The sequence below is a fragment of the Ips typographus genome, linkage group LG6 (genome assembly GCF_016097725.1).
Source record: "Ips typographus isolate SLU linkage group LG6, UJ_Ityp_2.0, whole genome shotgun sequence".
NCBI lineage: Eukaryota > Metazoa > Arthropoda > Insecta > Coleoptera > Curculionidae > Ips > Ips typographus.
In genome coordinates, this window is record NC_138427.1 from 1,499,719 (window position 1) to 1,514,456 (window position 14,738).

Consider the following 14,738-nt stretch of genomic DNA (forward strand, 5'->3'; position numbering starts at 1 on the left):
AACCATTCTAGAAGTACTTCCTAGGCCTAGAATATCTATCTCAAACACATTACAAGTCTGGTTAAAGTACTTAATTAGAAGAACAACGAACAACATCATAAGTACGTGAGGGAATTCAAAAGACTCAAGAATATTAATAACATTTAAATCACATTAAAACCAAAACATTCATAACCAGTATTATCAAGCTTCTTGCACATCAGCCACTTTTTCACAATCGTTTTGATCCTCCAAAGGGGCCTCGGGCGACATTAAAATCGCATTCGAGGGATTTCACAAAGGGACCTATAAGTTCCCCGTTCGCCCTTCTTTTACTTAATATGGCGCCCGCCCCCGTATAAGCAGGTAGTTCTTAGATGGGGGAGAACCGGTGACAGGTGCAAAAGCCGGCCATATAAAGGGGGCGAAACCTATCGAGGGGTTAGACAAGAAAAGAAATCGTGACGTGTATAGGGGACTAGAATCGATTGCAACTTTTGCCAGGGGGGGGAGGACTGTTCTTATACTTTACATAGAAACTCTATAAATGAAATGAGAATTACTAACTAAATAATTAGTAATTAATGTTCCGTGTTCCGCCTTTTATATAAGACAGATCTTGAGAAGTAAGTCGTAAAGTTAATATCAACTAACTGAAACGCTTCATTTTGGAGAGTAGATGAGTTATGAAATTTTCGGTAAATAATAATTATTTCCTGGCATTGTCAGGAATAGAGAACTTTCTTAATTAATATAAAGTACCTTTATACTCTCTTAATATTTACTTAGCTGTATACGCCATTTAAAGTTCTCGACGTTGCCATTGATTTAAACCGAAGGTGGGGACTCATTTCAGTCTAGAAAACTGGTTTTAGCATATTTTTTACCTACCCTTTACCAAGTGACTCGAGAAGGTGGAGAACGTGTCTTTTCAATAACACACAGGTTGCACCCACTCAGGTATTCAGCGAGTAGCTGAATCAGCTTGATTGCAACATAAAATCTCTTTTAAACTCATACGTGGTGGTAATCTAAATGGATTTTGCTATTTTTAGGTTTAGTCAAGTGCCTTGGTTTGATCTTTTTCACGTGGAGATTCCAAAACGTTTTGTCTGTAGTCTGTTGGTAAAATGCCCAAGTCGTTTTAATCGTTACTGAAAAGTAAACGTTATGATTTTGGTAGGAATTTAAGTACAGAAATTCCACATAAAATGAGTTTGACAGTTTTCAATAATTCAGCATAGTTTTTGTAAAACAATATAAAATTGTAAAACATCGTTACACAAAATGGTCGTGTTTATTCAGGATGTACGATGCAAGTTTCCAATTGAAACACAAATCTGCCTCATTCAAAACTACCTTCAACTTCTCTAAGACTCCACTCCGAAAACAAGCACAAACAACTTGTGGCACACGAAGTTACTTAAGCCGCCAGTTTAAGAATTCAAAAGGAAACTTTGTGTTAAATTGGCTCAAGTAGTTCGAATAACACAAGGATGTGTGTGGAGGGTTAGAGGGAACGGAAGCACGGGGCAAGAGAGATTTATAACATTTACAAGATGCAATCCACTCTAAAGTATTTGCGGGGATAAGTCTTGCCAGCTCGACAATAGATCCTTTCGGAAAGTTGCGTAGGTATATATGCGAGATTTTAGTCTTTAACCTGGAATAATGGATGATTTGTGGCCGCTTTGTTACGACTTGAATGCTAAACATTTCAAGCGGAAAACTGTTCCACTCCTTCCTTGCCAAAAGCTGATAAATACCGCAAGTTGTGCCATGGAAAAACGACCGAAGAAAGATAATTAAAAACATTTCAAGGCGACACCGGACACTGTCTCAGTCGGGTTGAGAATAAATCTAAAGGTGAAGTGACATTATCAGACGCTACCGATTCGATTTTCCTTTTACAATTTCTGTCAGTTCAGCGAAAAAGGGCCAAACGAGGGCTCCCCCCGATTGACTCGCTCTGCCTATCTGGAAAGAATAAATGGGGAAATATATGGACAGGTGCAATCAGGGCAGTCCCTAGGGAGACACGTCACTGGAAAAAAGGGATGACGAAATGCTTTTAGATCAATACCTCGAGCATTACGAAGGTGAGATTTATATCTGTTGTTTTTAAGTGTTCTCTGATGTTTCTTAAACTTTAACTGTCATATAAAAAATTGGAAAATCAAGCTGTTTTACTAGGTGTAGTTTTGACATTAGTGACAGATATCACGTGGTTTTTGGAGGATAATTTAGCTAGACAGTCACGTGACCACTGTCATATATCTCAGAAACATGTTTTGTATCGAATATTGTAAGAAAACTTTTCTAAACCCTGACTTTTGCAACTTTTGAGCATAGTTCGACAGTCAAGGACAAAATTGCTTGTCAGAGTGAAAAAATTACAGTTTTAAGCACATTTTTGGAATTCTCATTAAATTTCCTATCCGATAACCTGAAAAAACACTACAAAATTTGGTAGACAGTGAGAAAACCGGTGTTCAAGTTTGAACTGCCAGAAACACAGTTTGAAAGGACGGTCAATTGCCTGTAAAACCCACTTGGAGTAAAAAAAATTACTTTTTTAATCACATTTTTGGAATCCTCATTAAATGTTCTATCCAATAACCTGACAAACACTACAAAATTTAGTACAGTCAGGGAGACACATGGCACATGGAGTATAGTCAACTGCCATAAACACAGTATTTGTAATTTACCGGTCAAATTTTCCTGGTAAAGTAGAATATTTACTTTACCGGTAATTTACCCATCGCTAAAAATATTTTTGTAATTTCGGCATTGCCACATCTACATGAAATCAGTAACAAGTATTTTTAGTCAATAACCCTAATAACAGATACCATTTTTCAATTCTGCTACTTGATCTCGACAATTTTTGTTCTAAAAAGTTTTTCTCCAAATTTTGTCGTTTTTGAGATGTTTACCATTAAAAATTTAACTAAATCTTTAAACTTTTTCAGGTTTTTTGAAAAATGTTAAAATGCGGAAAATAAATCTCAAAAACGTAAGATAAGAACATGCAAACCGTTTTGTCCTAATATCAACCGTTTACTTGCTACAGCTTTCCTAATATTGAAAATTTTAATGTTTAACACTTAACTCTGTACTTTCTGGTTGTGTTTGTTTTCTCTTTAAGTTTGTAAGTTACTTAATCTGTATCTTAACTTTATTTCTTCTACTTATGGCGTCTCATACCATACTTCTAGGTGTTTGTAATAAGTACGTTTAAATAAGTATCTCAAAAACAACCAGATTTAGAGAGAAACTGGTGTCAATCCAGTAGCAGAAACGAAAAATGGTATCAGTTATTAAGGTTGCCAAACAAAAATCCGTTGTTGTCATGTATATGTGAGACAACGCTAGAATCACCCAAAAATGTGTTTTTCTTGCATTTGTACAGTTTTTCCAAATTCATGTTTAGTTGGCCACCCGGTACATAATTGCTTTAGTTTATCGTGGTGATCTGTAAAATATAAGAACACGTCATCAAAAAAACGTTTTTTACTTTAAAAACCATTCACAATCTGCAAAGTGTTAAAGAGCGATTTAAGCAGCCCAAACAGAAAAGTTCTTTATCTTTGTAAAGTGAAGTTTGCTGTAAAAAATATCAGGCCTCCATTTCGGGGACGCAAACTCCTCAATTTAATTAATCTCCGGCATTCTAAAGTTTTCAGCAAGCCCGCGGATTAAAATAAAAGAATAACCTGTTATAAATGACCGAACATGCAGGTTGCCTTAAAAGTTTTTCAGGAACAAAGTCCAAAATTACAAAGTTCTAATTCTTTTAACCTGAAGCAAAAATATTATTAATGGATTTTCTAAGTAAAAATGAGAGCTCAATATCTAAAACCGCCCCGGTTTTTTTTTCGGTTGAAACTTTTTTCCGAGAGCTTTTAAAAGAGAACTTTCTTTAGACGAAGTCAAATACATTTGTCAAACCGGAAAGGAAAACAACTTTCGATAGAGAGATAGGTTTTGGAGAAAACTATACAGGAAAAAGGAATGGGGTGTTTTTATCGGTCTATGGCCAGTCTGCCCACCGGCCTGATGGGATATGTAGGTAAAATATCGCCTAGTTTTGACCCTCAGGAAACTATTTTCTATACTAACTGAATCTCCAGACTACGTGGCACCGAATTCTATATCCTTTACTGAATATTGATGAAAAGCTCTTTTCAACTAGGGACTTGCAAAATCCCACAGCATCCAATCAAAGCTCATCCCCTGTCCGAATGTCACTCACCTTTCTATTATCTGTCGGTGTTGGGCGAAACAATTATTATTCGTAATCACTCGTCGATTTTGCAACCCTGTTTCGGTGTTTCGCTTTTGATGGTTTGGTTTTGGAGGGAGATTGAACAGCTTTTTGTGCTCGATTAATTTCGCTTGTTTACCTGAAACAAACAACAACCAAATGAATAAAAAAATACTCAATAAAGATGAGTTGACGACCAAACTAAACTCTAATTCAACCGCAGAAAAAGTAAAACCCAAATAAAAGTGGAAAAATTCAAAATAAACTTCCTGGCATGTTAGGAAAAGGGAGCAGAAATCACATTCATATCACGTTTGACATATGTAAACTAACTTCTTTTGCGTTCCGCGTGGAAAATAAAATATTTAGAGTTGGCAAGATATCCGATATTGGTTCGTAAATATCGAAAGGTAGGCAATAACAGGCTTTTGTCTGCGAGGTGAATATTAAAAGCTCGACATCGGTTGTACACAACTGGTGCCGCGATTTTCCCCCTTGTTTATATTTTATGCCAGAAGTTTTGTTTTCTCTGATTTTCAGGTAGACGTTATCAAATTTTCAGGCTGTCGGAAAATTGGAGTTGCTGGAATTTGATTTTTAGATTCCTTTTCGAAATTCAATGCTTATGATTGTAACATTGATAAATTGAAGTTAGAAATGTTATTCCACCTGAAATTACAGAACATTAAACGTGATGACTTGATCCCAGCATAGTCACCAAGCTAGTAAGTACATCAATTTTTACAGTTTGCAAAACAATATTTTTGTACTACTATTATTACATAATATTCTATTAATAAAAAGTTAAAAAGTATGACTTTGTATCAAAATTACCGATGTATAAATTAAGCAACAGTATAGTCAAACTTCTGTTTCCAAGAATATTGTAAATTAAATTCTTCTTTAAAAAATATGTAAGGTTTTTGAAATCAGTCAGTTTTCTATCAAAATTTATTGGCAATTAGCCAACTCAATCATTTGAACAAGTTCTTCCGCTCTTTATTTTAACGCTATCAGAATTTAATTCTTCTTTTAAAATATTCTATCAAAATTGCTGGGCAAATTATTCTGCTCTTCTTTTTTGACGCTGACAGATTTTAATTCTACTTTAATATACGTTTGGTTCTAAAATCAGTCAGTTAGTCTTCTATAAAATTTCTAGGCAACTTAATCATTTGAACAACTGCTTTTAGAATTTAATTCTTCTTTAATATACGTTTAGTTTTTAAAATTAGTCAGTCGTCCTTCAAAATGTCTATACAATTAGCCATCTCAGTCATTTGAACATATTCTTACGCTTTATAACTCTTCTCTGCTGACTAAAGCAGTGTTGCCAGGTCTGGAAAAAACTTTCCACCTCTGGGAAATTCAAACCACATTTGGATATTTGGTTGAATTTTAATTTTTTTTTTCGAACCAATACAAAGCTCCATTTAACTTATTTGTTAAAGCAACATAAAATATTTGTCCATATACAAGATTAGAAAAATAAATGGAACCCTGTAAATATTTATTTTAATCAAATTTCAATCTGTTATACTAACGTGACTTGGAAACTGTCAAATACCACTCTATGACGCTATAAAATTACAAAACTTGCAAAACACCGTTATAGTTAACACAGTTGTAAATTATATTAAATGATTGTTTATAGGTCCATGAGTAGAAATTGTACAGTCGTTTAGTCGTGACGTGTAAATGTTTTGATCATATTTCATAAACTTGGAAACAGACAAAATCTTCTCCATGAAACTATAAAATGACCAAACTTTCTTAAAACTAGTACTATCAGTTAGAATTCAAATTAAATGTTTCTTAGAGCTCCACTAGCAGGATTTTTGACAAATGTGACGTGAAACTATTTTCTTTGGAGCTAGTGAAGTCAAAATGCTGTAAACTATCAAATCTATGAAGGTATAAAGCTCTCTAAATCATATTAAATAAAATTTATAGGTTTATAAGTCGAATTTTGCCGGTTGTAACTTATTCTAAAAATGTTTTGAAAGCCCAAGAACAAAATTTTGTTTGTTTTAAGCAAATCTATGTTGAGTAGACGTAATAATAGAATTATTAAAGTAAAAACTTAAATAATTTGCAAGTGAAATTAAAGCAAAACTTAAAAATCTGAGAAGTTTCAGTGAAATCTGGCAACTTCTTTAAAAAGCATTATACTGAACTAACTTGAGTTGGTGTTCTCATCAGTGATCCAGAAAGATTATTGGAGTGAAGTGAATATTTGAGTCAATACAAATATACTTTGCTTTTTTCCGACATTTCAAAGCGGTTAAAAAAATCACTGAAACTCTAGAAAAAGAGGTGGAACTACTCTTTAGAAAATCCGTAAGTTGACGGTCATGAATAAAAACTTCCGGTGCCCCTCAACGATGTACCTTTCTGTTTATTGTGCAAACAACAACTCTCAGTTCACAAAGTGCTTTTCCAAGGTGGGTAATCTGTGTGATAATGCACCGAGGGCCGATTTAACGAGAAGGAAGTAAACTGTCTCTATAACTCGAAAAGTGGAAGTTACTCTCGGAGAAAGGTCCCAAAGAATTTAGTTTAATTCAGTTTGAAGGGGCTTTTTGTTGAATTTATTAAGTAACCTTAAAAGGTAAGGGCTGGGTGTATTTAGTTTTGGATTGAGGGGGGAACAATGGCGGCGAAAACTCTTGTTTTTAGGATTATATTTATGAAGGCATTTGCCAAAAGTGCATAGAGACCGTTTGCTGTGAACAACATCTTGCGCCCGGAATATAGATGTTACATTCAACATTCATAATGCTTGTAAATATGAAAGGGCCTTAAAGGGTTGCTGCAGGCCAGAAATACTCACCAAACTTTACTGTACTCTCTTAAGCACTGTATAAGAAGTTAGAGTCATAACAATTTTCAAACTGGAAATTCAGAAATTAGGTATAAAAATTAGTTTTTGTGAGTTAAGTAAAAAGGGTAATATTTCTGCAAGGGTTAGAGTAGTAGGCTAGAATTTTTATTTTACCGCAGGAGAAGCAATCAGATGAATAGTCGTAATATTCCTGCTCGAATTGGATCGAAGAGGTTCGAGACAGTGCGGAAAGATGAATGAGCCAGGTGTAGTCGTCATAAAAGATGCGGTGAGGGCGATTTGGAGAAAAGTGACTTTTCAGCTCTTCCAAGGGTTTCCAATATGTTACGCTGTAAATGTGTTTTATGGCTTTTGTCGGTCGTGCTTTTTTCTGGATTTACATATCACTCTAACCAATTTTTAGATTTTTGAACTGGATTTTGTTGTTTCACACTGGATTGCAGGACGACATCAAACAGCTTGTTAAATGTTAACGAAAATAACGTAAAATTACCTGAAAGCACTTTGAAAATTATCAATTTGATACGTTTCAGGCAGTTATTAAAATATCGTAAAAGAAATCGTTAAGATCTATTTATAAAGTTTAATGCATGTTCGGCGGGGAAAATAAACGTGCTTTACATACCTGAACGACGTGTTATTTATTTTTGGTTCTACGTGTGTTTCCAAACACAGAACCATTAAACGTATTTAGAATATTTCACCTGGGCTAAAGATATCATTTGGGATTTTTGTACAAAATTTTAATTGCATGTTTTGAATAGCTCCAGAAATAATTTTCTTTTTGTGAATTAATTTTAATGATTGTACCAGTGTAAATGTGTGTTACAGTATGTTCAACAAGTATAAATAATTTTTGAATATAGGTATAGTAAGTACGTAAAGTCAGTCCCATTTTCTATTACATGTGAACTGAGCGAGATGGAAATTTTGACGTCTTTGACTTTATTTGACTTGATTTTTTGACATTATTATTTTTTATTCAGTTTTAATTTTGATATTACAAATACAATTATTTTCGTTTTGTGTCATTTTGACAGCAGAATCATGTTCACTAAATCAAAACCTGTACTAAGTTATATTATTGAAAATCCAGTAATCCACCCAGTCTCAGAAAGACTCAATTTCAGGTAAATTTGTGTGTAATTTTCCACAAAACTCTCCATAACTCGCTTATTTAAAACATTCTAAAGACACACCATATGACAAATAAAAGGTAATGAATGGGGCTATCACGTGACGTTGAATGAACCAGGCTAAGTTGAAACCGTTTGGCCGTTAGAGGGCCGTCAAAATTGATTTTTTTTCGGATAATTTTTTAACACCGCTTTGAGTATAGTATGCCCAAAAATTCAATATTTGGGTCAAAATTTCGTGCACTTTCCTAAAAAATCGCCCATATCTCGCTTATTTGAAACATTCTGTAAAGACACACCAAATGACAAAAGAAAGGTCATGAATGGGACTATCACATGACGTTGACTGGACCAGGCTAAGTTGTACCATTTAGCAGCTGGAGGTCGTCAAATTTGACTCAAGTTGTTTTTCTTGAAAATCTTAGGCCTCAAGTTAGAGGTCTAAAATGTTTACCACAAACGCACCTCGTTGGGATGCAAGTTGTATCATTTTTACACTTTTGCTGTACCATGCACCGTGTGACCTTTAAAAATAAAAAAATAGAGTTAATGGAATAATTTCACGGGAAAAACGAAGTGAATAAACTTCTGTTTTACCTTTAAGATCGGTTTTTGAAGTAAGTAATTATATTATTTAGTATGTTTTATGTGATACATGGAGTGATACTCTCATAAAAAATATTTATAATTCATTCATAGAGAAAAGCCACATTTCTGTACTGACACAGGGCATACCATATCTCGGATTCAAAAAAACAAAGCTTTTTAAACTACGGGACTAATCTAAGACATAAGTGAATTTCAATATGGCGTAAGAGTTAATGTCGTCACTGCCACTTCTCACGGGACTGAGAGTGCGTAAGCCTTAACATTCCTGGAAATCAAACAGTCAGCAAAACATCTCTTTGTTCCGTGATACATATCAATTTCGCTTGTGCGAAAGAAGCAGAAAAAGATATAAAATACCAATATTTACGATCGTCTCCCCTAAATACATCCTCGAATTTCTTCCACACACCTGCAAAAATACGCTAGTTTCCCCGGTCGCTAGGTAGATATAAACCATAACTCATGGGAAAATTGCTTTCGCCTTCCATTTCAGCGATAATAAACCTGCTCGAGCACATTTTCTCTGTGGCTTCCATCACCTATAAACCAGACAATAGGGCGGTTCGAATTTCAAATATGCCATTGATGCGATCGAGATATCCCGACGATTTCGATATGGGCTAATTTACTCCCCTGTTGTTTATGCATATTGCCTTTGCGATATTTTAACGATTCCCGTTCAGGTTGCTATGGGGATTTGCTGGTACAGGGAAAAAAATTGGATTGAAGGAAACGACCTCGGTTACGCTAGTAAATGATCGGTTTCCTGCAGGACCTTTTCCACGTGCACTTGTTAGGCCCAGCAGGAGTGAAAACGGGATAACGTTCCTGCTGCGTGCTAAAAGAATTCGCTTCGGGACTTGAAAACCGAGAGTAATAAAGTGGCACAGCATATTTTACGTCTATCCTCAAATAGGAACTGTACACCTACCGGTAACTGTCAATTAGATGTGACTTACAGCTCTTCTTATTAGCATTTTTCTTTACGAGTTTATTAAGAGTCGCCTGGAAAAATTAGAGAGGTATTAAATCCGATATCACCTTGGCAATAAATTTTCCACTTTACGAGGGAATTATAAGAGAGTTTAGTTCAATTTTATTAAATTTTTCGTGTATTTTCTGCTCATTTTTGATTACATCCACGTGCATTGTTCTTCATTACCTTCCACCAACATTAACCCTTTTCTACCTGAGGAACTTACCGCAACGTTTTAGAGTCGCTCGTCTGGAAAGACGATAAGAACTTTCAATGGTAAGGTAAACGTTAAATCGTCTTTGAAAATTAACGCACGTGACTTCCTCCGATTTCAGCTTCAAAAAAATTTGCTTAAAATACGTTTACTTACGACCTCAGTGTAAATAGCTATTTACGCATAGTTTTCCGTTACGTAATGAACCTCTTTAAGCACAGTTGTAAAAAAAGCGCACAGTTTTAAGATCGACCACAAACTATCGCTGGAAAAAATTGATTTTGTTTACATTTCTTTCTTTATCAGAGTATATTAGATGGAGATCATCGCGTAATGCATTGTTCATACAGTTTGAAGTAACTACCACTTTATCTAGAATATTATCTGCAATAGCAAACACATCAAGTAATATTACTGAAAGTTTTTCCTTTCTTCTTAATAACTGTAATGTCACCATAAATAATTATTTTAAGAACAACAATTATTTAAGTAACATGATTTGTGAATTTTTTTATTCCGTTATTATTTTTTTCTTTAGTGGCATAATACCTATGATTAGTACAAATATGATGTCAATAAGTTGAAAATATACTTTTTTAATGAAAAGTTACTCTGAATTATTCATGAATTGCGAAAACAGGACTTTCCATTTGGTCCTAGGTAAAGTATAGTACGTCACACGTGCACTCATGGAAATCTTGGCCTAGGTATACAAATAACTATTTATTTAAGTTTCGACTGTTTTGTGACTGCGTTTAAATAACAAGCCCACTTGCTTCCAGCATCGAAGCATAGCGTCGTCAATCTTAGCAGTTGGCAAGACGTTTCTGCTATTCGGCCATTAGTTTAAGACTTTCGCCAAAAAGCAGCCAGTTGGCCCGGTAAAAGCCCGTGACACGTAAAATATGATGACAAATAATCGTTCAAGGTTTTTCTTACGACCTGTTAAAGATATGTGGAGAGTGGACGGGAAATAACATTGATTCTTTTGCACTAATTTACGAGTCAGAATCGTCCCCTATTTAGAAACTTTAGACTGTTTTTTGGTATAGATAATAATGATGAAAGTGAGTTAAAAAACTGAAATTACACTTCAGAAGTCATTATACTGTAGTGATTTTGTAAATAAATAAACAAACACAATAAACACAAAACAAAACAATATTTTCTTATTCTAATCATTATAACTGTTTTTGTGGTTCTTGATGGTCATTTAAACACTCGTTACACGATTCTGCACTACTATAGCTCCTATCAGTTTCACTAGAAGTAGGACTGCTTTCAGCCGAGAAGAATCTGTCCTCACTGAGACTTTCGCCCTTTACATTCTCGTTGTTCTCTTGAGGTGTGGAGCTCTTTGGAGTTTGTAGCGCAAACTTTCTGCTTGGAGGTTTGGCGTGTTGATCTGGAGGAGTGTTTTCCACGTTTTCTTCATTGTTTTCTGCTTTGCTGTCGGACATTTTAGTATTGTCTGTCACAGTGACTGGAGCTTAACGGAGATTGTTCGGAAATGCGATTGATCAGTTAGGTTGTCCTAAACCTAATGAATATTATGCAGCTGTAGCAAAATATAATGGGGTCTTGTAAACCATAACTAACCACGAATTTTGACACAAAAACTGTTTTTTTCGGGTAGGTTACGTCCTATTACGTAAAATTTCTATAAAGATCAAAAAATAAATTAAACCCTGTAGCCATCTTTCTAATTCAAACTTGAATCTGATAGTTTGTTCACTTTATTTACAGAAAACAGTAAAAATTTTCATTACAAATTTTAACTTTTGCTTGTAGTGAACTAATTTACTATTATAATTATTTTATCTTCTGAGCAATTGGTCAACTCAATCATTTTAGCACAATTATCTGCTCTTCTTTTATCCAATTAACCAACTGAATCATTTTAACCCGATCTTCCGCTCTTTTTTTATCAACTAGTCTTCTTTTAAAATTCTTAGACAGATAGCCAGCTCAATCAAATCAAAACATTCTTTCGTTCTTCTTTTAAAAGTTTCAAACATTCTTCTACTATTCTTTTGAATATTATATATTTAGGCACTTAGCCAGCTTAATCATATCAAAATATTATTCCGCACTTCATTTGATCTGCGTTTATTAAACCACCCAAAATGAAGCCATTATGTAGCTTACAGCCTTCCCGTTGAGTTGGGTTGGGTTAACCAAGCTTTTTTGAGTATTTTTCTACTCTACTTTCTAAATCTACGTGTTTTTGAGATATTTATGGAAAAGCAATTTAGTGTCAAAAGTCAATTTTTTTACAAAATGTAGCTAAAATTTCGTATCACCATATCTCGCTTAGTTTTTGGTCCACGACAACCAGCAACCACTCAAAATGTAGCTTAGGGCCTCTTGTTTTACGACAATGGTCTTGAAACAACAAAAAACGTCCGATAGTATACAGGGTGTGTACAAATTCAAGACCTTTTACTATGGGACACACTATATAGTTTTCAAGCTTTGTTTAAAGGTTTTAAGAGACAATTCTCAACCAAGAACATCATCATTTTTTTAAACCAAGAAGATAACAGCTTTAATGACGTCAACACTAAATAAATTATTCAAATATGTGTTTTATTACCTTCATAAGGACTAGAATGGCTTTGAACAAGTGAGACTACTAATGAGGTTTGCTGTTTAAATTAGAATTGTTGATAAACGATATTGAGTTTTATATACCAAAATTGAATGGGATACTTTTATAAATTGTGTTTTTAAAATTGTGGATTTGCAAGATTTTCCTTTTTTATCTGTACTACATGTGTTGGAATCTTTACAAGAACCATATAATTGTCTAAATGTTAATTCAATTATGTAAAACTGGCCCTAAGCAGTACAACATTTTTCTTAACAGCTTTTGGTTCAGTCAAATAATAATACATTATCCAAGTATATGAAAACAGGAATCTAATGTCATCTACACTTTTGATAATTTAAAAAAATGTCTTGTTATGATTATGATGAAAAAACAAAAGAAAATCATCAAATCAAATCAAAATCGTGTTAACGCAAGCTAGAGAACGTCGCCCTTTCTACCTTAAGGGAATCGAATTTAGGGCCGTGAGATGTTGTTCTTAGGGACGATGACGTGGTCCTGCAGGAACGGCATCACAACAATGAGTGTTTATGATGGCGCCTACGAGGCTATCGTCATGGCAACACCGGACGTGAAACACCTAGAGGACGTGATAGTCGAGCAGGATTAGGCTGCTTTTTGTCTTATAATGGATTATGCTTAGGGTCCCATGAAGAAGGCCTGTAGCAAGGGTGCATTTACCGAATTTCGTGCAGTAAAAAATCCATATTAAAAAGGTCGTCAATTTGTGAGATATTCTAATAACCATATTCAGAGCTCTTTAAATTCAACATTGATGAATTCTGCTCCACTAAAATGCGACCTTTAAGTGACATAAACTGGAAAACACCGGCTCTCCGACTTCATCCCTTTTAATCAAAGTTTTCCACAAGTTTCGCAGGACGTTATTGGACCCTTGCTACTCCTTACGATTATTTTCTTTTTATATAGGACACTTTCGAAGTTAAACAAAATAACCATAGAATTCCTTTTGTGAAGGGTTTTGGAAAATACATAGTTAGTAGAAATTTGCTGCCAATGAACAAAACAACCAACTTTAGAAAACACAACTGAATTGATAGTTAAACGTCCAATACTCTTTTTACTTGAAACTGAATTGCCTTCGAGCCAATTTGCATAACATATAAAGAAATCTGATTGGTCATTCACTAGGATAATTCCAGAACAAAATCCTATATAGAAAACAATGCCGTCCATTGTCGTTGACATTTAATAATGATGCACAAGAGACTGCTTGATGTCTTCCGAGTGAAATGAAATGATTTGTGCGGTCCTGTAAATACTGGCCGCCATTTTAACAGTGATTTGTAACTGCACAACTCATTGAAATTCTATTTACAACTCTAGACAGCGACAGTGGAGAGCCGTATAAAATATTTATCTCGGATTCATCTCGTTTCCAGCAAAACAAACAGGTCGTTTCGTGGACCCACCTTTCCAGTATATGGAGTAATGTTGTCTGGCAGGCTGTGTTGCCAAAAATAAGTTTTGGCCATGATCGGAGCTGGTTTCTCTCTGTCTAAAGTGGTGCTATCGATCACCCTATAGTGTGTTAAAACAAGAAATTCGGCCACTTAATTTATTCAGTTCGGAAGCTTCGCTCCTTCTCCATTGAGGGGGACTGTTTAACGAAATTTAAACGAGAAGCCGAAGAAGCGAGAATTAGGTCCGCAAATTAACTCCTCGGAGAGAGGTAAGACAAGGTGGATAATCCCTCTCTAATCTAGACTGATTGTCTGCCAAAGTTAAGATTGTTCCGCTGATAATTCCACTTTATCTCAGCCAGTGTAAATGAAGTTTTCTTCTACGTTTTGTTATCCCTTTGCCTATAACTATTCCCGTTTTTCTTTTTCCTTTGCTGATTGCTTTTAATGCTTTTTCACCAAACATTCAATTCGCAGAGTGGAGTGATTACAGTACATCAAAGCATCACATGCTCCTTAGAAATCAGTTAATTTAAACCATCTACTTAAACTATTAAAATTCATGTAGGTAAGTTAAAGTACATAATAGATTATTACGGTAAGTTACTCGTTTCCTTTGAACCCTACCTCCTGGATAACGAAGAGATTTCGCATTTACGTATCTGTTATGTATT

At 34.7% G+C, this 14,738-nt stretch overlaps 1 protein-coding gene and 1 long non-coding RNA gene across 3 annotated transcripts in view; one reads left to right on the forward strand and one right to left on the reverse strand.

Annotated features, from left to right (window-relative positions):
- The window catches only part of zfh1 (Zn finger homeodomain 1), a 200,471-nt gene that overhangs the window by 168,056 nt on the left and 17,677 nt on the right, over positions 1 to 14,738 (reverse strand). The window lies entirely within an intron of this gene.
- Positions 921 to 2,389, forward strand: LOC145730718 (uncharacterized). Its single transcript, XR_014178667.1, has 3 exons — positions 921 to 1,170; positions 1,285 to 1,845; positions 1,903 to 2,389. It is a non-coding gene; the product is annotated as an uncharacterized LOC145730718 (long non-coding RNA).